Source organism: Apus apus, chromosome 2 (assembly GCF_020740795.1).
Source record: "Apus apus isolate bApuApu2 chromosome 2, bApuApu2.pri.cur, whole genome shotgun sequence".
Classification (NCBI taxonomy): domain Eukaryota; kingdom Metazoa; phylum Chordata; class Aves; order Apodiformes; family Apodidae; genus Apus; species Apus apus.
Genome location: NC_067283.1, coordinates 54,928,537 through 54,954,110, shown reverse-complemented (window position 1 = coordinate 54,954,110; position 25,574 = coordinate 54,928,537). Strand labels below are relative to the sequence as shown.

Below are 25,574 nucleotides of genomic sequence, written 5' to 3'. Positions count from 1 at the left end.
GAAAAATTAATTCACTATTATTTGCACCAGAAATCTGTTTAAGCATTATTTTAATCTCATCTGCCACAAGCTCAGTTTTACGTTTCAGCAGCCTGCTCTTCCCACTGTCTCTTTCTCTCTCACCTTCCTAGAGCCTTCATGTGGTCTCCTGGGGCTGGAGCTTCTTTCCCTTCCTCTGTGGTTCTGGTTTTCAAACATACTCCCTGCTGGAGTCAGAAACAAGGTATTATGGCCACTAGACCAAAATTGGAGCAGTCAAAGTTTGGTCTTGGTTGCTGCCTTTTGTAGCAACCTTTGTGTAGCTGGAGCAAGCTGAGCAGCCAGAGTGGGAGCCCACAGCAGGTGGGGAGTGCTTAATGGACGAGGAGGAAGAGGAGAGGAAAAGTGGAGTTCTGTAGCAGTTTGGAAGAAGATGATCAGCTGGGACTCCAGATCTAAGACACAGCGTCTTCCAGATGTGGTATTGAGTGGTTTGCTTCTCACTGCTTTCACCTTAAAGGAGAACAGTGAATATAAACAGCCCAAGTTAGTATTTTCGTGACAGTCTGGAGCATCTGGTTTGAGCTTGATGGATTGTAATTATGTTACCGCTGGTGTGGATTCTTTCCTAATGAGTCTAACAGCTTTAGCACACCAACAATATCGTATATGCAAACCGAAGGTTAACAACAGTGAATATGCTTGACTGAGGTGACTTAAGTGAGCAGAAACATTTTCAAAGTTCTGAAAGAATGAAATATCTTCATGCAGAGAGATGATGTATTGGAGGGAAGAAGAAAGGTACAGGAGAGGGGCAGAGGTTTTGCACTTGCCAGGGACCTGTTCCAGTGTAAAATATGAGGGGTAAGTAGCCCTTCAAAAAGCCATTTGCTTTCCTCCTGTTTTTTACCTTTTAGTTCCTTAAATTACCAGGGGTGCTCCTGGCTTTGGCTAAGTATACAACGTGTTTTTTAAGCGGGGGAGGGAGTAATGTAGGCAGAAAAGAGAGAGAAAGAAGGAAGGAAACAACCAGAGTTTTCAGCTGACTACTGAGCACTCATCCTTGTGTTTTCCTTTCCTTCAGGCAGGAACAAGAACTGTCTCTGTTTTTCTAGGCCATTCAGGAAGTCTTACAGAGCAATAATAGCCCTGTTATCTAATGGTCAAAGTTTATTTAGGCTTTCACTGCTTCCCCTGCCCACTTGAACCCTCCCACTCACCCCCCCGCATGCAGTTTGTTGGGCTACGCTGGCCTGAGCTCAGTTTGACAGCCAAACGGGGGAGGGAAGCTGTTGCCTGCATGTCATTTCCATTACACTCACGCATATTTTCATCTGGCAACTTTGTCTTCCCCCCTCTAAAGAGAACAGTAACAACAGGGAAAAAAAAGCAAACAAACTATGGCACTAAAGCATCCCTCTTTTCATCCGTTCTTGGCAGAGCTCTGGGGACTCACCTGCACGAGGGACCCCCAAGGCATTCATGCATGCTTTAGTCCAGCAGCACTGGTAATTGTGTGTGAGGCTGATTGCCGAGGTCTTCACCATTAAGGCCTGCCCAAAAGTTATAGATATTAAATGCTTATTTTGCTTGGGTTTATTTCATGAACAAGAGAATCAAATAAGAGAACTTCCTCACTCATCATTGCAGATACCCATCTTTTCCTGCCTTTCCTCTGCTGTAAAGCGTGTTGGTAATATTGTGATAAATTTAAATTAGGCAGTGGATGATAAACCCTAAAGGGTGTTTTGGTTATTTTATCTGCCTAAGAAGTTGTCATTCAAGTGTTTCTGATACTTGGAATTAATAGTACATTGGGAAGAAAGCTGATGTGGACTGTACCATGCAGTAATATATGCAGCAACATTGCACTGAGGGGAAAAAGCAATCATTCAGTTATTTTGCCAGCTTCTTTTCAGGCTCTACTTACTGAACTGGCAAGATGCATGGATCTGAGACAGCAAAAAACAATTCAGAGGTAAAATCTGAAGCTGGTTAGCCCTCGCCCCTTCCTTCTTCAGAACAACACTGCAGGCAGGTTTGGCTCTGAAGGTCGAGGGGATATTGTATATAATATCATATACGGTATCATATACAATATACAAAAGCCTCTAGGTTGCTTTTTCAGGAGTGGGGCTTAAAATTGATGTCACTAATCTGATGTTGATTGTTTTCTCATCATCTGCTTGATATCTTCATGTGCTGAGAAGGTGAGCATTGGCAGGCAGACGATTACCTAGGACAAGGTTAATCCCTTCCCAAGGTAATTCCCTCATTTTCAGACAGGGAGCAGCCACCCACGTGGCCAGTCACATCAAATGTAGAAACATTTGGTGCAGTTTCTAAGTTAATTGCCAGGTCTTTTTAACTAAAAATAAAATCTGAGGGTGTTATTTTGTTAGGGTAATACTACATTGTAGAGCGAATTATAGTACAATGCAACACCTATGGGCATGTGACATTTACAGTAAAGTCAAGTAAGTGCATGATAGTGTGACCTATGCTTGTGATTACCACATCAGTTGGCACTTGAAGGAAACCTTCCTGTATGTGACCTCTGTGAAAGAAAACATCCAGTCCACTCCTTTACGCTAAATCAAGAGTCTTTGCGAAGCTACAGTTTTAACTCCTCCTCTGAAATGCTGAGTTTTACTCTGTATTTGGGTTATCCTGTGAAAAAAGCGATTTGGTAAGTCAAATGTAGTCGAGGCTTCTAGTTTTTCTTTCTATAGAGCTCATGAGTTGTTTGGAAGTTTAAAATGCATTTCTGAGCTCTCTTTTTAAGAAGGAAAAAAAAAAAAAAAGGCATGGGATTGTAGCATGTGTTCTGCAGGTTTTTTTGTTACAGGTAATAATCACCCTGTGGCATTAGTCAAGCCAAAGATTTCCATGTGTACTAAAAAAAACAACCAACCAACCAAAGGCACAGGAATTATCCTTAATATGTTTGTTCCTCCTCAGTTTTTGTTGAAGATGGTTGGGGCAGAGATTATCAACTGCAAAGTTTCATCAGGGTTTTTCTCCAGCATTTCCATGTCCTGGCACCAAAGTGGGACCTCTGCATCTAAACATGCAGGGGACTGGTGGAGGTCTTGGGGTGGGCACAGGTATGCTCCCAGCAAAGGGGGGTGCTGCTGCAAGGCTGCTGCAGGCTTGGTCCGTCCTCGGCTATTGGTGGCCAGCCATGCTGCCAGCCAGCAGCCTGCTTGTGCAGATGCACTTACTGGCTTCCCTTGGGTTGGCCAGGTTTAGCCTCATCCCAGTGATGCTAGCTGATCTGGTGTGTGGGCTTTGGCAGGACTGTGTGGATTATTTCCTCATTGCCCTGGCTGGGTTTGAAGCAGAAAATGTGCATGCATATCCACCCTAAGAGCAAGCATACAGATTTGAAATGGACTGCGTCGATAACGTATACTCTGCGTTCCAAGCACGCAGCTCCCAAGTGACCTCAATGCCCTTTGTGAACTTGTGCATCTGCAGTCAATAGCTGCATGCAGAAATTGCCTTGGCATGTCACTGCCCCACCTGCATTCTGCCCACCTAATGCCCAGCAGGGCCAGTGGCTCACATTCCCAACTCCTGAGCTCCCACTACCAGCTGCCTTTGGTTGCTGGCCCAGCCCGTCTCTGTGGGGTCTTGCTCCCCCAGGGCTAGGCCAGGAGCCCCCAGTTTCTGCTCCCTCCAGCAGTGAGCTGGTGGCTTGGAGGGGTGTTATAGTCAGTGCCAAGGAAGACTGAAAGGTTCATAGTCTCCTTAATCTACCACTAAAATATATATAAATGGGATATTATTTATATTATGTATTATTTATAATAAGGGACAGTATTTATTTAGAGAAAAGCTGCTTCAGAAGTTTGCCAGATTTACAGGTTTAGCCTCATTATCCCCTTCTGCAGGTACAGTTGCAGTAGATCTTTTAACAGGTACTAATGGGAAAGTAGGAAAGCTATTGCCAATAACATACTGGGAATCCTGAAACAGGTCTTCTGGAGACTATGAAGGGCAATGGTTGAGGGAGTGGGAATTGTGACTTCTTAGCAATCCCTTTGAGATAACCTGTGTCTTTGGTTTTGCCATTCAAATATAATTTGGGTGATGCAGCCAGCCTGTAGGTGAGCCACTGGAAAAATTGTGCATGAGACAAATCACAGGATCTACTTGTGCTGTTTATTGTATAAGAGGAAAAGAAAGGCAGTAAGTTATCCATGCTAAGGCAAATGGGCAGGAGAATATAGTTCTGTGATCTTTGAACCCCAGATTTCCATCTAAGTTGTACAATTGGTTTGTGTTCTTCTGAAGGTGGGTTCTGAATGAGGAATTGGACATTTTGGCCTGCAAAGCGTTTGCAGTTGCCTTGGGACACACATGCACCAGCTCTTACTGTGTGTATGTGCTCTTTTTACAAATCTGCACAGCTCTACTAGACAAATAGCAGAAAAAAACCCAAGAATAGATAAATATTAAAACAACCCAAATAAAGCGAGTGACTGCTGCTGTAGTTCAGTGCTAATTAGATTAATATCTGTTAAGAGTTTTGAAGGGGCTTTGTGGAAGACAGGCAAGCAAGGGATGAAAAAGCTCTCTCCTCTCCCCATGTATGCTGCAAGTGAGTCCTGGAGTATGTTAGTGACCAGGAGGAGGCTTATCCTGGGTCCTGTGGGGTCTTCTGGGCTGTGGTCCTGAAGGAGGGGAGGGTAGGCAGCAACACTCCTGGGGTGGCCTGTCCCTTCCCCTCACTTTGTTGCTGTTCCCAAACCCTGAGTGAGTTACTGGGCTTTTGGGCATGCGGGAGGAGACTTTGTCCATCTTAAGTCAATTTAAATGCTCTTTTCAAGATACGTGTAAGCCATCTGTTAATTAAACTCAGTGTTTTGGAGGCTAGCATGAATGTGAGGGTGTGCAGAAAGTAGTCTTCCTGGATGTCAGAAAGAGTCCTTGAACCTCCTTTCTCCTCTATAGTTCCAAAAAACATCTGAAGCACTCAGTTAATAGAACCACTATAATCACAATTACCAGTATGTTAGTCTTGGAGCTGGTCTTGGCCTTCCTGAAGTGCATCCGTTTGCCACAGTGAATGCTCTTGTGTTCCTAAGTCATGCCTTAGGACTCTAATAATCAGATGCCCTCTACATGTACCTGAGAAGAATAAAGCAAGAGACATATTTTAACAATCAAATGCAAATCCTGTCATTTATTAAATATGTTTCCCAAGTTGATGAGAAAACATGCTGTCCACAATGCTCGCAGAGATGCCACCCACTGAACAGCTTTCCACATTGCAAGAGGAAAACATAATTCCTGAGGCTGTGTCCAGGGATTGGTGTTTGGCGATAACATTTATTCCTTTGGAGCTTTTGTTTCTGTGCAGATGGCAGTTGCCATTAATGGAAAAATTATACTGGTACAGTATCAAACTGCACACCCACTTAGGACATAACTCATCCGGTCTATTACACAAGAATATTGTGAAGTTTCAGATGTCTCCTGGAAATGGCAGACTTCAGACTTCAGGGAAGGTTTAGATTAATTTTGCTGAACCCGATGCAGTACTGAAATGATACAAAATTCAAGTATTCTTCTCACTGTGGTCAAGTGATACTAACCACAGCTGTCTCCCAAGCATGAATTCCCAGCTCACTATTTATAGTACTTTTTTTTTTCTTTCTAAGGAGTTAAGAATTCTAATTTAAGTAGTGTTTTTCTGGATTCAAGAAGTTCCTAGTCCTAGGTAAAAAGCATGGAATATAACCAATTTAGTGCTGTGTACTTCATTGATCTGCCAAAGAAAGACATCCAGCATAATATTAACAAGGTAGGTTAGATAAAATGTGTGCTGCTGCTCCTTTGATAGAATACTTGGCCTGTGTATTTGTTTCATAGCTGTTAAAGTTATTAGAGCATTGACAAATGTTAACTGCTCAGAGCATTTAAAGAAACCCTACAGCTAACTAAAATTTTCATGGAAATGTTATGTGGAAATAATTAATCAGATAGAAACTGTAGATTATCTAATGTTTGCTTAATACAAATAAACCCACTTTATTTACAGGGTAGCTTGGGTGACATTTGCCAGCATAGAACCCTTTCTGATGACTCGGGTGTTACTCCATTTTCCAGGCGAGTCTCTTATTTTCATTTCTTGGGCATCAGACTCTTCTCACAGCAATTACATGTAAGCTGCAGTCCAAGAATCCAAGACTTCTGAAATACAAAGCAGAAAATGGTCCTGTGCTTTAACAAACTGATGGGGATTTAATTGTTGAGTCTAATCATGTCCTTGGTTTAAGTCAACAGGAGATAAACCTGCAAAGCAAGGTCAAAAATAGGCACTTAAAGTTTCTTAGGTGATAAACACTCTCTACTTTCTTTGATTTCAGAGGGAGCTTTGAGGCCAAAGCTTACAGACCTTATAATCTATACTTAATTTCATTGACTCACTAATGGTCAGAGAACTACTTGAAGCTTTCAAGTCAGGTGAACAAGAGATTTCACAGATGAAGCAGAACATAAATTGCTTTAAAAATCCTGGAGAATTTGTTCAACATACTTCCTTTTTCTTTCTGTAACCTGGTTCTCTTTTCTCATTCATCAGCCAATTACAGGTTTTGCCAAATTGTTTGGACGTTGTAGATTTTTCTTCACTTCCTCAACAAAAGAACAGACCGATTTTTAAATGGGACCTGACATCAGTTATTCATATTGGTTCTTTTGTCTACTTTGATTGCATATACAAGCAGCCAGCATTACACAAATTGCAACCCTTCTGATGCTGCAGTTCTCTGAACAATCATATTTTTAAATGTTACAGTGGTGTTCTTTGATTCAGTCAGCTGTGAGCAGGATTGTTGTCGCTTGCCATAGTTGCAACTACTTTTCTTCATATGATTATTATCTCTTAGGTGCCTGTGTAATGTGCTTTGGCATGTGCTTTGCAAAAATACTTTTTTTGAAATCTCATTGCATGTGCAACACTGCAAAGAGGATGCTGCATTTTGGATGATTGTACTGATGTAATGTTCTCACTTACAGCTCATAGGTATTCTTGCTTTGGCTTTGCTGGTGCTTAGTATGAGGGTAGTGACAGGAGCATGATGTTTTCCTCTCCCAGGCAATAAACCCCTCACAGACCAAATCTTCCTGAAGAGAAGGATGGGTGCACAGACCAGCAAAAAGCACAGCACATGCCAGTTGTAGGAGAATTCTTCTCATGCCCCTAAAACCCAAGGCTTTCATCTTAGTGGGTTTTCCCCTTCATGGTTAATAATGAGATTAACATTTTTTCTCTTTCTTTAATTAAAATTCCACCTACTTACATGGGGGCTTGCACTAAAGCACTACTGAAATGAATGGACAGGCTCCTGCTGATGCCCACAGGATCTGATGGAGCCCGTCAGCAGAGCCAGCAGCAGGAGGGCTTCCGATGTCACACGTGCTTCTCAACATTCCAGGGACAATGGTATCTCTTGAGGTCCCTTCCAACTCCAATGATTCTGTGCTTCGTGAGTACTCATGTATCAGTTGTGAGACCACTTTTGCACTGTGAGTAATGGACTCTGAACCCATAGGGCTGCTAATGTGTTAGTGTGAGCATGGGGCTGCCCCTATGGGAATGCTGTGCAGATGGAAACGTGTTCTTGTGAGGCAAAGCAGGAGGCTGTACAGCGAGCCATGCTCAGGTCAGGCCTCCTAGCTGCTGGTTCCACTCCCGTCCTGATGGAGGATATTCTGCCATACTGAGGCTGCTGCTGCTCCCTAAGCAGATGCCTGGGTGCTTGTATTAGTGCCTGCAAGAGGCAGAAACTATTCTTGGGCCTTTAAAATCCAGAAATAACTGTTGCTTTGAAAAGTCTGCTTCTAAATTCCCATCAGCCTACCAGAGGAAAACTGCTAAGTTTGTGCCCTCTTCCATATGGAAGCAGTGAGCGTGTTTTCTGTTTACAGATGTTAAGGAAGTCAGTGCTGCTGCTATCCCATGTTGTCTTCCTTGCAGAGTTTTTTTCTCACCTTCGTCTTGTGTAAGTGAAGCTAAATTCTGATTTCCTACTAATGGAATTCTCGTGCCCTTGCCCTCACCCTCCTCCTCTTGCTTTGATCATGAGAACTTTAAATATCCATTTCCAAAGTGTCTCAGTAGCATCTGGAGTGGATGGAGGAGAGTATATTTGAATGTGGAAGTTAAAGACAGGTTTTTCTCAGCAGTCTCTGCTTGTTCACAGCATGTGCTTTTCAAAATTCTTGTGTGGTGCTGGGCGAAAGGAGAACTACCTGAAAAGAGGTTGTAAAGAGGTAGGAATGGGTGTGTTCAATGAGGTTGCAATGGGTAGGACAAGAGGTAATGGCCTCAGGTTGTGCCAGGAGAGGTTCAGATTGGATATTAGGAAAAAATTCTTCACTGAAAGGGTTGTCTGGCATTGCAAGAGGCTGCCCAGAGCAGTGGTGGAGTCACCATCCCTGGAAGTATTTAAGAGTTATATAGACATAGTACTTAGGGATATGGTTTAGTTAAGGACTTGGCAATGTTAGGTTAACAGTTGGACGCATGATCTTAAAGGTCTTTTCCAACCAAGGTAATTACATGATTCTGTGATCTCTTTATTTTGTGTCTCTTCTTCTCCTCTTCTGCGTATCAAACCACTGACGACAATGCTGGACTCTTCCAGCCCCCAGAGCAGTGGATAGCGAGTAACTCCTGTCTCCCTCCAGCTGGAGTAACTTTGAAGCCAGTAAAGTTCCTTTTGTTTTAAGTTAGTTTGCCTGGAAGAGGGTTGGAATTTTAGAAAAACTGAACTGCATCTCATTAAGTGTAAGATTAAAACTGCTTTTGAAAACATTAAAAGAATCTTTTAGTGTCTGATCTTTATTGAAAACACTTTGTTCGAGCCTCTGTTTTATTGAAAAAAATATATTAAGTGTGTGCAGTATCTTGGAATTACATGCATACTTTTCATTTCAGGAGTTGTATTCATTTGCCTAAAAAATTTCCATTCATATGTTCATGTAGAAAGAGAAGCATCAAGGAAAGAGCACCTTCTCTTCCTGGAGAGCTACCCTTAGCTGAGGCTCACCGAATGCACACTGTTAGTAGAGGAACTAGCAGAGACAGAAAGTGTTAGTCTGACAGCCATCCAAACAGGGTGTTTGGGTTTTTTTCTTTTAATATAAAATTGAAAAAAAAATGTATTTTTACTGCCTTTGACTGGTACACTGCTTAGCTTATAAAGTTAGGAGGATTTGTTGTGTGTATGGTTTGGGTTTTTTACCTGTAAACCAGCAGTAGAAATTTATACATACGTCATGGACTTTTTCAGGTTAAAAGGGACTCTTAACATCATCCAGATTAATATAGACCATTTACTTTAATCTGTTTACTGAAAGTGTTACTTCTTGGATTTTGTCTTTCCCTTCTCATTGTAACTTCTGAGCATGAAGGATTCTACAAGTGGTGGAATGAAAGGACCTTCTTGTATATTGATGTTTCCTGTGTCTTCTGGGTACCTATCATGGTAACCCAAGTTGTCCTCCCTGTTGGGTTCTCATGACATTTTCCACCACTGTTGGCCTCCCCTTCCATGAACTGTAACTTGCAGCTGGGTAGGAGATGGTTCATTCATTCAGCTTGCCCAGTGTGGAGGAATGGTAAAGCCAACTTTATGCTGGTGCCCAGGGAGAGAGCGGTTAAAGTTACGACCCACAGTACACCAAGATCATGGAATTTTTTTCTGTTTTGGCTCCCTAGAGCCTTTTTATGCCAAATAAGAAGGCTGAGGGCAGACTTGAAATATTGTCCTGTGAAGCTGTGCTTTTTTCAAGCCCGTAAGTGTATAAGTTTTGTTATTATAGTAAGAAAAGAAGTTATGTATGAGGTCACATGCAACAAGGCTTGTGCTCATGTTTGGTCTGCATGAGTGACTTTGAGTGGAGACTGGTTTCTCCGTCATCTTCACTGCTTTTTTGCTTGTTCTGGGCAAGATACAGGCAAGTAAACAGAAGCACATCATCAAGTGCTCTGTGGTTTTGCATGCCTTATTGGCTGAGTGCTCAGACGGAGCTGTGAGAGCTGCTGCTTTCGGGTGCTCCTGTGCATCCCTCAGACTGTGACTGATGTTTTTGGAAAAGAGAGCCTTGGAAAATTGAAAGGAAGGTGTCTTAATTGGAGTGCCTACAAAAAGGAAAGCTCCCAGATGGTAAGTGCAGTTGAAAATGTAAGCAATAAAAGAGAGAGAGAAGCAAAAAACTTACAGCTTAATATCTAGGGAAGTGCTCCAGGCTTAATTGTCATTGGCTTTTCCAATCTCATGTGAATGAGAGTATGTGTTTATCTGTGTTCCTGGAAAGAAAACTTGGCCAGGGAATGAAAAAGTGGTCTCTTGGTTTTATTTGCCTTCTGGACAATTCCTTTAAAAACAAACCAACAAAAACTTCAGCTACTCAGGTTTTTGTATTAATATCAGGTCTTCTTTTTTTAAGATTATTCTCTAAGTGCCATTATTTGATACACTGGAAATCTGAAACAGCAAGAAAATCCCTGGGCAAATAACCAGCTCTTTTTCATATTTATCTAGCAACTTTGATTATTTTTTTTTTTTTTAGCCTTTTGAGCCCTTTGGTGGATTTGTATTTGTAGAGGACAGTGCAAAGAACAGTCAATATTTATTCTAGTCAACTGATAAATAACTGGGTAATTCAGGGAAACTTAGTCAGAATACCCTTGTCACGGTCATTGCTGACGTCTGGGACAATGACAAGTTTATTGCTCATTAAGTTTTTCAGGAGTCTGTAATAAAACCCCTAAACATATTGAGATTTCCTAATGTGGGGCTGGGCTCTTAGTTCATGTGGAAAGAGTTTGTGATTGCAGAAATGAAGGGAAGGGATCAGAGGTTCCCAATTAAGCTTAACCCCCAGCACTTCCACTCACCAGAAAGTATTTGTTGTTTATAAATTCTTCTGTTTTACAAGAACTGGACACATAATTAACATCCTAGCTTTTTAATTCTTTATCTAAAAGGCTCCTCTCTTTTTGTATGGCTTATTCTCTCCAGTCACGCGAGCAGAAAAATTGGCATGTTTCATATTTTCACTTAGTACAAGCTTTGTAAAAGAAAGTTTGGGAAGTATTAGCAGAGCTTTTCTTTTTAACTAGCTGAAGCTCTTCAACCAAGCTTTAACTAACTGTTCCCTTGCCACCACCACAATCTCTTTCAGTCTTTGCCAGTTATCACTAACAGCCAGTACAGTACAGTCTGCTGGAGAAGCTGTTATCTGAAACGTCCCCTGCTCTGAAGCTGCTTTGATTTCAACCAGCTGAGCTTCTAGCCTTTCAAGACCAAATGTTAGAAAGCCAAACATGCCTCTGAAATGGCAGAAAAATTAATTATAATGGAAGCTTTTCAGCTGTGTATTGAAAAAATACAATACAGTGCTAGAAGCTGGAATGGTCTCATTAGAACAGATCCATGTTTGAGATGAAGCTGCTAACAACTTTGGTGTGTAAGTTAAAGATGTGTGCCAGATGGTGTATGTTTAGTATTTCTTTTCTCTAACAATATTTATGGTCCATACATCGAAAAAATAAATCCGTGGCTTTTTAGTACAAAGCAATCTGCTTAATATTTTTGTTTGTGGTATATTGCTCAGCTTCTAAGTAGCTCTGTGTTTGACAGAGGGAAATGTGATCCTGAAATGATAGAGTGGTTCTCATCCATTCAGATTGATAAGCACCTATTTGTAAAAATCTCATGGTGTTGCTCTCCTGATATTTTTTCAGTTTTTTCATGTCTGCAATACAGAAAAAAATCGTGATATGCAAAATGACATCTTACTGCCTTCAGGAGAGCAAACATTCTGGTGGCCACACCTTCTTCTCTGTCCTATTTATTGCCTTGACATGTTATTGATAAATGTAAACCTCAAAATCTGGCATGGGTTGTGTGGGGAGGTGATTTGCTTTTAATAAACCCCTGCAGGGTTACTAAGTGCTGTTAACAGAGCTCGTATCTCACCTTGCCTCACAGACAAGGGCCATCCAGATGGCATCCTGCACTCAGACCCAGTCTACTATCAGTTTCCATCCTGCTCTTGAATGATTTTGGAGCTCTCCGTGTGCTCTCAGGCAGGCAGGGTCTATCTGCTTCCGTTGAGTTTGAATGCTACCATACGAAATGGTGAATGTCTTCAGTGTTGGCAGAGAGGCACAGACACATCCTTCCACTGAAATGTTTGAGGTCTTAAATCTGTCAGCCGTAACATGTCTCCATTTAAAGTAGACTGAGCTTAAATAAATTAAGAGCGGAGTTTCTTCATCAATGGAGAGAGCAACATTCCTGTCAGGCAGGGGTTTGTTGCCAGAGGACTAAGTCGTGTAGGCTTTTTTGCCCACTTGCAGCTCAGTCAAGGGGAAACATTGCTGCGGGGTTGAAATTCGGTGGCTTCTCAACAGGGACCATTGTGGGCTGGCAGGAGGCTGATGTGAAGAGGCTGTCTGGGGAGCAGGGGATGGCAGTTCTCAAGAGGGAAGCCTATGGTATAGGGAGGAAATCCTCCAGGGAAGGAGGGAAACGGCAATAGCTTTCAGTCTTGGTTTTCTCTCTTTATGCTTGAATTCTGAATGAAGGTTTAATGATTTAAGAGGTTTCTCCTCAGACTTTTAGGGAATAATGGGTTAGGGCTGTTAGAAAAGCAAAACATATGTATTTCCTAACATATACCAGAGCTTCTCATCTGTGGTCCTTCCGGTCAAATGCTGCTTTCTGCAGTGAAGGGGGAGACTGGTGACCCTTGTTTCCCATTCCTCATCATGCGAGTGTGCTCATTTCTCTTTCCAGCTCTTAAGCCTTAGGAACAAAACTGAAATTGTATCCAAATATATGACTAACAAGTAGAGAAACATTCCTGGAAAATCACTTGCTGCCTATAAAATGTCACCTGACTTAATCACCTGGTGAGGCATTTTCCTAAAGGTTAATGAATATGCTCACTCTCAAAGATAGGTTTGGCAGTGGATTCAAAACTCCTGAGGGATGGTGAGAAGGAAGAGGACTCAACTGGCTTTTGACAGTTAGCAGAAAGGACAAGGAAGGATGCCCAGCTGCCTTTCTTAACAGCCCCTTCAATGTTTCTATTGCACCAGATCTCCAGCCCAGCTGCAGGGACCACAGTTGCAACTTGTGGCTAAATGAAGTTGTTAGAGCACAGCAGGTGCTTTCTCTTTCCGGTTTATCTTCTGCTTTCACCCTGATGCATCGGGCATGTGTGAAGGTGGTTTTTTCTGCCAGGGGACAGGTTTGTGTTCCCCATGTAAACTGGGGGAGGTTTTTTTTGTGGTTGGACTGATGATCTGAATGGGGATTTGGAGGGGTTCCTCAGCTCTGAGCGTAAAAGGTACCACGAGGTGCTCAGTAACTAGGTGGTTGCTCTGTTTTCTTCAAAGCTAAAATTCACTGTGTGGCTCGCACAAGGCTCTGCAGCCTCTCAGTGCCATTGATACCCTCAGGTTAGGCTTCTAACATGCTTTGTGCAAGACTGGATTGTGGATTATCCTGCAAACAGAGCAGGGAGAAGGAGTTCAGTTAGATTTTAAGGTGTCGCGTACATGTCCCATCCCTTAAATGCTCCTCTTCCTGCTGGGTGTGAGAAGAAGCAACCCTGGAGCCCTTTTGCTTTTCGTTCTTTGCTTTTCATTCCCCGTCAGTATGCAGCTGAGCTACAAAGCTCTCATCATTTTCCTATACAAATATTTGGCTAATTATATTATCTCAGTTGTAGTGCCTGAGTCAAAGCCTTACGCTGTGCTTTTTTATAGTCATAGAATAACAGCAAGAAAAAACAATCCTCCCCATCCAGAAGCTGATCAGTGGGGACCGAGCCATCAGAGGTAAAATAAGAAGATGTGTTTTCTTTGGTTTCCTGGAAATATCTTTTTTCTTGGCGTCCAGCAGTCTTTGTACTCAGTACATACTATATTTCTAGACATCTCTCTTTCCCTCTTGAGGGTACTGCTCATGATGTTTCTCTTTGCCATATTTTTTGGGACTTGTGTGACAAGGAAGGAGGAAAAACTGCAATATAAGAGTTTTTTTCCGGAGAAAGGCAATAACACGCACATCTGGTTTATTATGGTACTGTTTAGAAGGAGGAAATCGGGGGCGTGGGGTGAGGTTTTGTTTGTGTTGCTTTTTCCTTTGGCTTCTCTTGCCACACACGCGCTCAGCCCCTGCCCCTAGAATTGACCAAGCGCCTCCGGGTTGTCCTTGCACTGCTAACGTGGTGGCTGTTCAGCAGCTGCTGCAACAGGGCCTGGAGCCTTTTTTTGTCCCGGAATTGTTGTGGAGGGAAATCTAAGAGCATGGTCTCCTTGTGTTCAATATGGTGCCAAAGTGCAACATTAATGAGGTATTGGAGTAGGCCTACTTTGTGCTGGTGGGCAGGAAATGCAATGAGACTGGGGCTTCTGCCTGTGGAGGTGGTGCCAGGATCCATCATCCATGCTGCACTTATAAAACCCGAGGGGGCCCTGGGGAGGGGAGGGTGTCCAAGTGTCCAAAGTGAACCAAAGACACTTCTTCCCTTCTCAGTACACCCCTTGCTTGACCTGAGGCACTAACATTGGCACGCTCTTCAGAGGGAGACCTGTCCCTCCCTGGCTGCTGCAGAGATTTATAGATGTTTTGGTGGCTTATAAAGCCACAGAATGTGGTCTGTGGCTTTTCTATTGAAATGGGAACTCTCTGGTCAGCTGGGGCCATGCTGGTAGCCAATGAGGTATACTCAGGCAGGTGGCACTGCCTTCAGTCCTGAAGCCTGACCTACCCTTGGGAAGAGGATTTTCTCCTTTATCCCTCTGTAATGCTGACTGTTTTGTTGGTGTTTGTCGCCTAATACTGCTGGTTTGTTTTTAAAGGTCAGGCTTTATTAAAAAGCTGCCATACACGTGTTAGGTTTAATGGTGTGATGTGTTCAAATAAGGAGGGGCTGGTCCAGAGGCTTTTCTACATGGACTTGAGTGTAGGTCTCACTTTTTCGAGTAAAGTTACTGGGTCCCTCCACAACATACTGCTCTTTATGCTTTAAGCACTGCAGATGCTTCATCCCCTTCTTTAAGCAACAGGCATGTTATTGCTGCTGTTATTGAAGCCTAATGAATTAATATAGCAATTGCTTCTGCAGCTCAATCACACCTGTGATTAAGAACTGTGTGGTCTTAACACATCCCCTCTATTTTTCGGAACTGTCTGACCTCACAGCTTATGGTGCTGCTGGTGGTTTGCTTGAAGAGCTCTGTTATGCTCTACTTGTAGTACACACAGTTTAAGCAAAAGGTCCCAAGTAGCAAAGAACCTTTCTTGCCTAATAAATCCTGGACATGATCTGGTCAGATAATTTCTCTTTTATGTCTCCTTTAGTTGTAAATTGAATTTTGATTACTTCAAGAACTTTGTATAGATATACCTTTCCATGAATTACATGGAAATTACATTACATGAATCATGTAATCATGGTCATGAGACTGTGTAATCTCAGCTGGGTTTTGCACACAGGAACTGTATTTGATTGTACAGATGTTTTCAGCAGTTATATCACAGAGATATCTTGTAAGAACATTTGTTGTAATTTGTCTGTCTGGGTGTTGTTGGTTTTTTTGTGTGCTTCCCAGCAAGATAAAAGAAGAGCTGATTTGCTGCATGAAAGGAATGTCGGTCCTAAACCAATTGTTTATTATTTTCTCCAGGCCAGTATGACTGAGAAAATGCTTTGGGTTAACAGCAATAAACTGATCAGCAGTCTGTTTTTCCTCAGCATTCTCAAAGTTTCTGAACTTTGATCCAGTTCCTCTTACTGAAAAAAAGAGTAACACCTGTCTCATAGAATTAAGCTTTCTGGCTTTTCTGGTGAAGGGCTGAAGAAGAACTGGACATTTTTGCTTATAGTTAACATTTTGTTGCTCTTACGCCTTATCAGGACTACTGAGTGAAGGATAAAGTATCTTGAAATCTATAAGGGATTTGCTGCAGCCACAGACTTATTTAATAGAGGTGGAAAAATGGCTGTGTGTGGAGTTTTTATGGACATTCTTTAAAATTACAATTTTAAACTTATTTTCTGTTTGTAGTCTGTTTTTACAATAACTGCTTTATGAACAAATGTGTAAGTGTGTAAATATATGAGTTTTGCGCTAAGCCAATATGAAGAAGGCAACTGAGGAAGACAACATGAAGCTGAAACTTCTAAGAGAGGTGCATACTAGATGTATTTCTTACAACCAGCTATTTTATAAGCAAAATTATTGGACTCCCTGTGAATGCATTTTTTCCTGATAATTAGTATCAGAAGCTCAGAAAAGTTGGCTTTTGTGTATGGATGTAACTCTGTTGCTCAGCATATAGTAAGTGTCTTATTCTGCACTTCTTAAGTCATTGGCATCTTAGCTCTATATAAGAATAAGTGCAGCTGTGAAGCTGTTGTGTGTATATTTAAATAGGTGTCTGATGAGATTCTTGGAAGTTAATTCTACCCTTGTTATTTGGCATGAGAAAACTGTCTGTACTCAATATCGTAATTCACACGTCGCAATGAAAGAGTCAAAACAACACACCAGTTTCTGTAGAGCCCTCACCTTAAGGGAGCTCCCATTTACTGTTTCTTTTGCTGGGTTTTAACTCATGACAAACTCAAACAAGCATGTGACATATAAAATAAGTTCAGTCTAATCTGCAAATAATGTAAGCAGGGCTGGAAAAGATTGTTTTCTTTGATGGTAGTTTTGATTGTAGTTCTCAAGTGGGCACTGGCTTTTGTTGCTTAGGAGGCCTTTTTCATGATGACGTCCCTATAGCTCAAACTTTGTGAAAGGATGGAAACAACCTTTGAACGTTTTTTGTGCTTTGCAGATTTTAAAAATTAATATTTAATATTAAAGCCTTTTCTCCTTTTTTGCAATTATATTGTTCACAAAGAAAGAAGATTAAAATAAATTTTTGGCAAAGAAGTTTTTTTGGGGAAACTTCCTGCAATTGAAATATAAGCAGATCTTCAACCCCAAAATGGTCACTGTGTGTCTGGGATCTGGGTGCAGATCTCATTCTGGACAGATTTTGCTCTTTTGGATCATTGTGTTGATAACAGCTGTCTCACTGATTTGGGATTTTAATGGAATCTGTAAGTGTCTTTAATAATTATTAATGATAAAAATGTGCAACCGCTGAAGTGCATCATAGGTCCTTTTTAAGTTGTGTGGTTCCAATCCACAAAGTGTAGTTGGAGAGCACAGAGAGGCAAACACTGTCCTCATACTACAACATCTTGCCCTCTCACTATCTCTATTCCCTTCTGTTTTTTCTTGTTTCTTGTCTTTACATTATATCCATCCAGGCTTAATATAAAGAGTATTAACATAAAAGTCCTATCCAGCCTAGGAAACCCAACATATTAGAAAGCCTGGTGTATTCATTATCACTTTCAGTGCTTTCCAAAAAGTTATTTGATAGCAAGTGGGTGAAATAAGAGTGAAAGGATTTTATCATCCTGCATTTTTCATTAAGTTGAGGCGGAAAAGATTTCAGCTGAACTTCTAATGTACAGGACTAAGAAGAATACTGTGAAGATCCTCTGGGTACTGCAGTGAAGTGAAAGACAGGAAAATGGTAGGGGCAACTTCTGTTTTTCTTTGCAAACAAAAGGTCACGTTTACCAACTTGGAAATGCTTTGGAAACGTAAATGATTACCTGTTCATCAACTCTACAGCCGTTTTGGGAGCTTTTTAATACTCTGTGTAGTCTACTGCCTGCAGTAATTTTTGCATACCAACAGGATGGGAACTTTCTTTTCAAATACATATTTTAAACTGTGCCAGAAATGTAATTTTTGTGTAGTAATATGAGTGATGGGAAGGAGCCTCTGTTTGTGATTTTGAAGGTAACCTTTGTAACCCTGCTAGAAATGCCATGTCTGGGAGCACATATTTTGGCAAAGTTGCTCCTTTGCTCAAACTCTGGAATTTCAAGTAAATTTTCCAGCAAGTTATGGTTTGATCATCTTGGTTTGACAGTAGGCAGACATGTCCATTTTGATACTGAGCACCCTTCCAGAAGCAGAGATCTGCCAGAACCCTGTTTCAGGCAGGATAAATCCACAGAGCCTGGGAGAGGAAGCTCAGATGGCGAGTCTGGACAGGGCTTTTCCTCCAGATGTAGCAGAAACTGAAGTCTTTTGACCTTCAGGCTATGATTTGAGCCTGTTTAGTAGCAGAGCATATGCTATGAAGAGACTTCAGTATCATGATTGAGGAAGGGAATTGTCATTCAGCTTGTTGCTAATTTTCTGGATTAATGATGCTGTTCTTTTATAACTAGGGTTACACACTAAGGAATGACTGTAAACAGATGACAGCAATAATATTTAGTTTGATGGCTTTTCAGGGTTTCTTTTCAGTTGTTGGGTGCTGAAGCTTCACTGACACAAGGCAACATGCCATGTTCAAGTTCAAGAAGGACAGGCAACTGCTGGAAAGAGTCCAGCGCAGAGCTACTAAGATGACTAAGGGAGTGGAACATCTCCCTTATGAGGAAAGGTTGAGGGAGCTGGGTCTCTTTAGCTTGGAGAAGAGGCGGCTGAGGGGTGACCTCATCAATGTTTACAAATATGTAAGGGGTGAGTGTCAGGGAGATGGAGTGAGGCTCTTCTCAGTGATGACCAGTGATAGGACAAGGGGTAATGGGTGTAAATTGGAGCATAGGAGGTTCAAGGTGAATATCCGAAAAAAATTTTTTACTGTAAGAGTGACAGAGCCCTGGAACAGGCTGCCCAGGGAGGTTGTGGAGTCTCCTTCACTGGAGACATTCAAAACCCGCCTGGACGCCTTCCTATGTGATGTACTCTAGGTGACCCTGCTCTGGCAGGGGGGGTTGGACTAGATGATCTTTCGAGGTCCCTTCCAACCCCTAGGATTCTATGATTCTATGATTCTATGTAATGGCTGACAGCTAATAAGGACTGTGCAGCAGGTGACCTGCTCCTCAAGACCAGGATAACTGGACACATTTGGATTTATCTCAGCTTTAGATGAGATGCCTGCAATGGCTGCTTCCTAGAGTTTGGGGAGAGGGGGAAAGTAAAAGATCAGAGGAGTTACAGTCACGGTGTGGAGAGGTGCAGTAGTCCCAAAGTATCTCCTCCCAATCCCCACTTAGACGTGTGTCTTCTTCCAACTCATCTGAGCCCTGGGACATGTCCCTGACTCTGTAAGTTGAGGACTTGGTAGGTTACTAAACAGACCATATCTTTTCTGGTTGAGCACCTAAATTGCATTAACAATAGCTGTGTGGAAGACAGCTCCAGCAGCTGTATTTTGAAGAGATTTGGGATCCTATAGCCCAAGCTCTTTGATGCAGACCTTGTTTGTATTTTTTTGCGGAGATACCTTGTTATAGCGGTTCTGGTTTTTATTTGTGCTATTCTGAGGACACCAGCAGGAAAAGTTTGAAGTATAAACACATCTGGAACTGGGATTCCTTGGGGTCCTTGAGTCAACCTGTTAGAAAACAGAATAAAATAGGTCTTGTCTTTACTGATGACTTACAAAAAGATGTAGAGCCTGCTGTGCAACACCTTCATGCTTTCCTGGTGCCTGACCACATTCATTTAATTTCAATGGGATTTTAATTTCTTCAGCAGCAGCAAGTATTCAGCTCTGCATTTTTCTAGGCAGAGTATAAAATCAGATGCTTGACTTCAGTATTGAAACTCAATTTCTGTATTCACATTCATCACCTGAAAGTTAAGTTGAGCTCAGCCAAGAGCATTTTGCATCTACATTGGCTTTTTACAAAGGCAGACAACAAAATTACCTACAATCAATTTTTCTTATTAAGGCAGAGAAGAGGGCAAGTTCACTTCTCACTGGTGTAGTTCTGAGGTTTTCTGTTAACAGTAAAAGGAGCCAGGAGGAAAGCAAAGGAGTGTTTACCTCAGTAAAAGAAATTTGTATCACCTTAGTAGGAAACTGAACTTTGATTCATAAGAGTACAAGGAAAAAAATAATTTAGATAGTTGCTTCTTTGGAAGTCATAATGGGCTGTGATGTTTTGTTTTCTGTTGGCTAATTAAATGTATTCTTTTAATAACACGGTGAACACTGATTTCTGTCTTAACGAGGTAGAACACTGTAAGATGGTCTCTCAGTTATCTCAAAGTCCAGCATGTTGCCATTGCAAATAGAAAGAGCTCCAGTTGGGCTGACCTCTTTTTGGTTTTAAGCTCTTTTTTTATCCCTTCTAAGCAAGCCATGTCCAAAACCTTGCTCACTTCAACCCATGCTCAGAGGTGGGATGTGAGCAGGCTTCACTGGGGACAGAAAGCAGTATCGAGGGGAACGGAAACATCTTCATAGCCTCGTTCTCTCTCTGTTTCTGCCACCTGAGAAGACAGTATTGTTTAATCCTTTGCCTAGCTGTGTCCAAACAAAATTTTATTGTACCAAATGGACTTCGGTCAGGATTTAGAAAGCAACTAAGAAATTATGCTCCACGATATCAAACATCTTAATATAGCAAGGACAGTTCAATAGAAGATAGAGCCTTGCAGTTAAAGCTGTGACTATTAAGATATGACTGTGAAAAATTGTTGTGTATATATACACACTATATAAACATATATATACACACACGTATATATAATTTTTATATATATATATGTATTTAAATATACCCCTCTGAATAGTGCTGATCAGAGGGAAAAAATAAAAGGTGGAAAGGTGGACCTGTTCCACTAGCTATTAAAGTCCATCAGTCAGTTTGGTGGAAGAATATCTTCTCTGCTATAACTGTCTGTAGTGTGGAGAGGACTGCTTGTGGATTTTTTTTCTGCAACATCTGGTTCACTCAAGGCAAGGGAATATCTCATTGTTTACACAGAGCAGTTCATATTGCGAACACAGACACTTTAAAATAGTAGCTCTCTCTTTTGGTATGTTGTTCATGGAAAGGCTTGCTTTCTGGCATGAAATAAAAGGGAAAACTGTGAGAAGCAGCTAATTATTGGAAGAATATTAATAGAAGAATGACAGCTTGGACCCCTCCTGCTAGGCTGTGTTGCTAAACTGAAGAAGTGGAGCTGAAATCTTTACTTGAAGTGTATTATGGTTGCTAGCAAGTCGTGAACTCCTATAGAGTTAAAACAGGACAAATCCTGTTATTTCAGGTGGTTGTGTAAACTGCTTAGTTTTTGTGTAGTTCTGCCACTCCTGGTAAATACAAGGCAGAAAGGAGAACTGGAATAACCACCCCTTGTACTTAAAGCTTCCCAGGTGAAATTCTACTTTTATTTGAGGAGAGCTAGCACAAGTGGTTTTGTTAGAAACAAGGTATGAGATAGAGTCACCTTTTTTCCCCCCTTCTGCCCACCAGGCAGATCTGTGAGGCCCTGAAGCAAGTCACTGGCAGGCAGGATAGACTGTTTGGGAACTAAGAAAAATATTTAAAGGCTGTGTAAATATACAGAGCATCAGAGCATAAACCCCTCCTGGTAACTAGATACTGACTTTCTGTTCACTCCACAAAAGGCTGAGAAGAAGGCATCTGCCTGCAGTAGAAAAAGAAGAGGAGGTAGAGACGACTTGCTGTCCCCTTACCTCCAGTACCCTCCCTGATTAATTAAATTCTCTCACAGGTTTGACTGCCACCAGGTTCCAGTCCTGTGTTGCTGTGGGCAGCTGTGTTGGGTTTAAGCTGAAAGGCCAGGTTCTGCAAGGTCTGGCAGGGGCAATCCCTGTTGTAAAGAACTGTGGGTGCTATGTGGACGTGTGCCCTTCACAATTAGTGGGTCATGAATAATTTGCATTTGTAAAGGTATTTTCATGAATACACGTGTCATTGCAGACGTATTCACGTGCTGGTGCCAACGGTGAGCTCTGATCATTTGCTAAAAGGAAAGGAAATGTTACTCAAGATCTCTACATTCTGAGGAGCAATATCTTCCCCCCACTGCTCAAGAACACAGTTCTCATTTTTTTCTTTCAATAACTTTTCATCCCTAAGATAACTTTTTCAAAAGCAAAAAAGGTGGAAAGCAGACAAGCTTATGCCAACACTGACAAGGAAAGATTAATCTCACTGCAGCTCATGCAAAGCCCCCCTCTGTGTGCAGAGGTGGGCTCAGCTTTGTATCTCTCTGAAGGGGTAAAAAAAGCAGATGACCTCAGCTCACTCGTATAAGGAAGGTGGGGTAATACACACATGTTGTCTGTTGGTTAATAGTTGGTCTCTTCTTTGCAAGTAATAAGCTGCAAAGCAAGAAGGGACAGGTATGAGAAAAATAATTGGAAGATCTTGCTTTTTCCCAGGTGAGTCAGTCTTCCAGAGACTATTACCTATGCCATTTATGCACATGATCAAGAAAAAGAGTGGAGATTTAAAGAAATTCTCTCAAGTTTATATCTGTATCAACCATACTTTGAAACATGCTTCACACTGCCCTTGCTCACATTCCTTAATGCAGCTTTCATGTTGCAAAAAAGCTTCAGTCACCTAATTTTTTTAAAGCAGCCCTGGAATTGGGCCACAAGATGTGGATCTGGATAAAGCACTGCCTTGCATGTTTTAGGCTGTGTTGAGACCCTGTCGACAGGAATGCTTGAGCATCCATAGGGAAAACCCCTCCGGTGTTGGTGCCAGTGCTGCAGGCAGGAACATGATGTGAAATGCTGGGCTGAGCTGCTGATGGTTTGAATGAGGTAGTTTCCCATGGCAGGCAGTTTGGGGAGATATGTTTGCTTCAGGGCCCAAGTAACTGCCTTTATTGTTCCTGTTCCTTACTGTGGGCTGTGGACTGTGTTCTGCCCCATGACTTTTTTCTCTGTAGGTCAGAGGACAGCATTAAGTGAGGGCAGAATTTGGTTTCATAAGCCTAAGCATGCCACCCTAAGTGGCCTGTTGTTGCACCCCCTCATGCTGTCATTCATAGGGAGTATTCAGGAAATCATTTTTTGTGGAACAGTTTGCAAAGTACTTCAACTTTCTTGGTTGTAGCACTGGAAATCAGAAAGGCCACTGTACCCTATTCCACAGGAAAATACACTTTATTCATGGTGTATTGTCAGCAACATGTGTGTATATTGGGGCCCCTTTGACAATTAGTAGCCTTGATCAGCTATGCAAATCAGCCCCACATGCTATAATTTGGTTTGTTTCTGAGAGAGAACAGAGATGTGTGGTGAGTCTGTGCAAGAATTCTCTGTAGGATTTCTACACTGTTAGTCTCTTCCCACCCTGCGTGGTGCGTCTGCATCCTGGCTGTTACTTCCCCGGTGAGGAGGGACTTCAGGGTGGTGGAGATGGAGGTGGCAGAGGTGGCAGTGTCCCCAGGGACACCTTAATGGCTCTAGCATGTATTTTGGAGAGGCCTGAAGAAGCCAAAACTTGCACTGACTTCAGTCTTCCTCAAGCTCTGACAAGTGGACTGAAGTGATCCATGTTTCTTCATAGTAAAACAACGTGTCACGCCAAATCCTGTGAGTAATTCCTGTTTGCCTGTGGACTGCCTGTGAGCTGTACATGAATGGTACCAGCAGCAATAAAATATTGAGCAATACCTGACATGTAGCTCCCTTGGCCCTCACTAGATGTAATTCCAATTCTATGTATTTATTGAGAATAGTTTTTATCCTGTCAAATTCCCAGTGCTGCCCTGGGTAGCGGCCAGCAAGAGCAGAGCAGGAGCTTGACCTGTGGGTGGGAAAGCCAATGCCATCTCGTGTCCCATTGGGTTTTGTTACCCTGCTTTCCTCTCATCCCCCAAAATGTAAAAAGCAGGCTTGAGTGGGTGATGGATTCCAATGAAAAGTCCATCCCCTGAGTGGGTGGCTGGATGTTCCTCCTGCGTGTAGTGTTTTGCTGCTTGTGGTTTGGATTTTTCTGTTTACAGCCCAGAAGCTGACTAAGTGGCCATGCAAACCTGGCCCCAGATTAACATGTGCTGGCAAGTAGCTTACTGCACCTACTAGGGCTGTTGGCTGCCCACACTCCTCCCCTCTTCCCAAGTCCTGTGTACGTAACTCTGTATGTGAATATAATATTTTATTATCATTATTATTTTTTGATGTAAGGCCTCAGGGGGCAGGCAGTATTGCAGCAGAAGGCTGGCTTCTCTGCTCAACCTGTCCATGGCTTGGGATGGCAGGGCAGGAGCTCCTGCAGCCCTATGTAACCTTCACTTCAGCCAGACATCGCACTCAGGCAAGTTTCATCTTGCTCGGTGATGCTTCCCTGGCCTTCCATTGTGGCAGCTGTCGCCCAGCCCTGCCTGTCAAGAGCTTGGCTGCACCATGAACCACCAGACAGCAGGCAGGATGGCTCTCAACACCCTGCAGAGGCTGAGAAACCTCCCGACATGGCCTTTTGGGACTGGAAGTGGAAATCCAGTGGAGCGGAGCGAGCTGGCTTCGCTTGGCTTGCTGCAGAGGGTCTTTAGTGGCCCAAATCAATGTGAGCCCGATGCTCAGCCAGCACCAGGTGCTAAGCCACAGCTTGTACTGCTTCACACAGGAGCTGATGGAGGTGTCACAGGGCAAGTCAGATCCTTTGGGATGCGGATTAGGGCAGAAGTGTCACCTCTCCCCTCTGCAACTCAGTTTGTGCCCACATGTCAGAAGGCTGGGTACCTGCTTCTCACCATCACAGATGACTCCAGCACTTCGTTTTCCTTATAGCTGCCATAAAGAGAACCATTTGCCACTAAATATAAACCACATCCTAAATTATGTCTGTCTTAATTTTTTACATATTTTTTTCTGTTTTTTTGGCTTGTTTTGGTTTTGGATTTTTTTGTTGGTGTTTTAGTTTGTTTTTTTGGTGTGGGGTCTATTTTTTATTTTATTTTGTTTTTTGTTCAGCTTGGAGAGCTAAATAATCTAGTCTTTTTTTTTTCTTTTTCTTTTTGTTCTTTTTTATCAGTTCATGAGGGAGTTTTTACTCATGGCTCCTGGAAATTGGCACTTCACTAGCACCTAGCACTTTGTATATTAGTGGTCACAGAGGAGATTAAATACCTCCTGGAAGTGGATAAATCCATGTAGGCTTTTTGATAAAGCTATAAGGCCCTGAGCCCCACACATTAACAAAGAATAACTCTACTGTTAGTTATTAAATTTACTTTAGGTGTATTTACTCTGAGCATGACACAGCCCTGATTTTGAGCTTGCAAATGGTTATGCAGGGTGCAGATAACAAGGCAAATGGATTTTGCTTTTGAGGGTTACTGGATGATGCTGTTAAGCAGTGGGAAAGGAAATGGTGTTGGCTGTGGGCTGGGCATGAGGATGCAGGAGCAATGTCCCCTAGCCCATGCCAACCCACCCAGGTTGCAGCCCCCAGGTGCACTCCTCACTGCCCAGTAAGCTTGTGCCTTCTTCACTCCTGGGCTTTGGTATTCTAAAGCAAGACCTTTCTTCTTTTTGCCTTTTTCTGTTTGCCATGTCAAGAGAGGTTAGAGGAGAACAGCAGCTTTCTGGCTGCCTGGAAGAGAGCAGACTGAAAGGGGTAGGTGGAAAAGAGAGAAGCCTGAAGCTCAGTGGTGAAACAGAAGTGAAAAGATGAAATCAAGAAGA

The 25,574-nt window shown here is 42.3% G+C and overlaps 1 protein-coding gene across 3 annotated transcripts in view; it reads left to right on the top strand.

The window, feature by feature from the left end:
• The window catches only part of EGFR (epidermal growth factor receptor), a 165,405-nt gene that overhangs the window by 67,245 nt on the left and 72,586 nt on the right, over positions 1 to 25,574 (top strand). The window contains exon 1 of one of the 3 annotated variants that reach the window (XM_051610273.1): positions 2,636 to 2,668. The exons of the other annotated variants lie outside the window; for them this stretch is intronic. The gene's annotated coding sequence lies outside the window, so the exon portion shown is untranslated. Of the gene's footprint in view, positions 1 to 2,635; positions 2,669 to 25,574 lie in introns of those variants that run through there. 3 annotated transcript variants of the gene reach the window in all.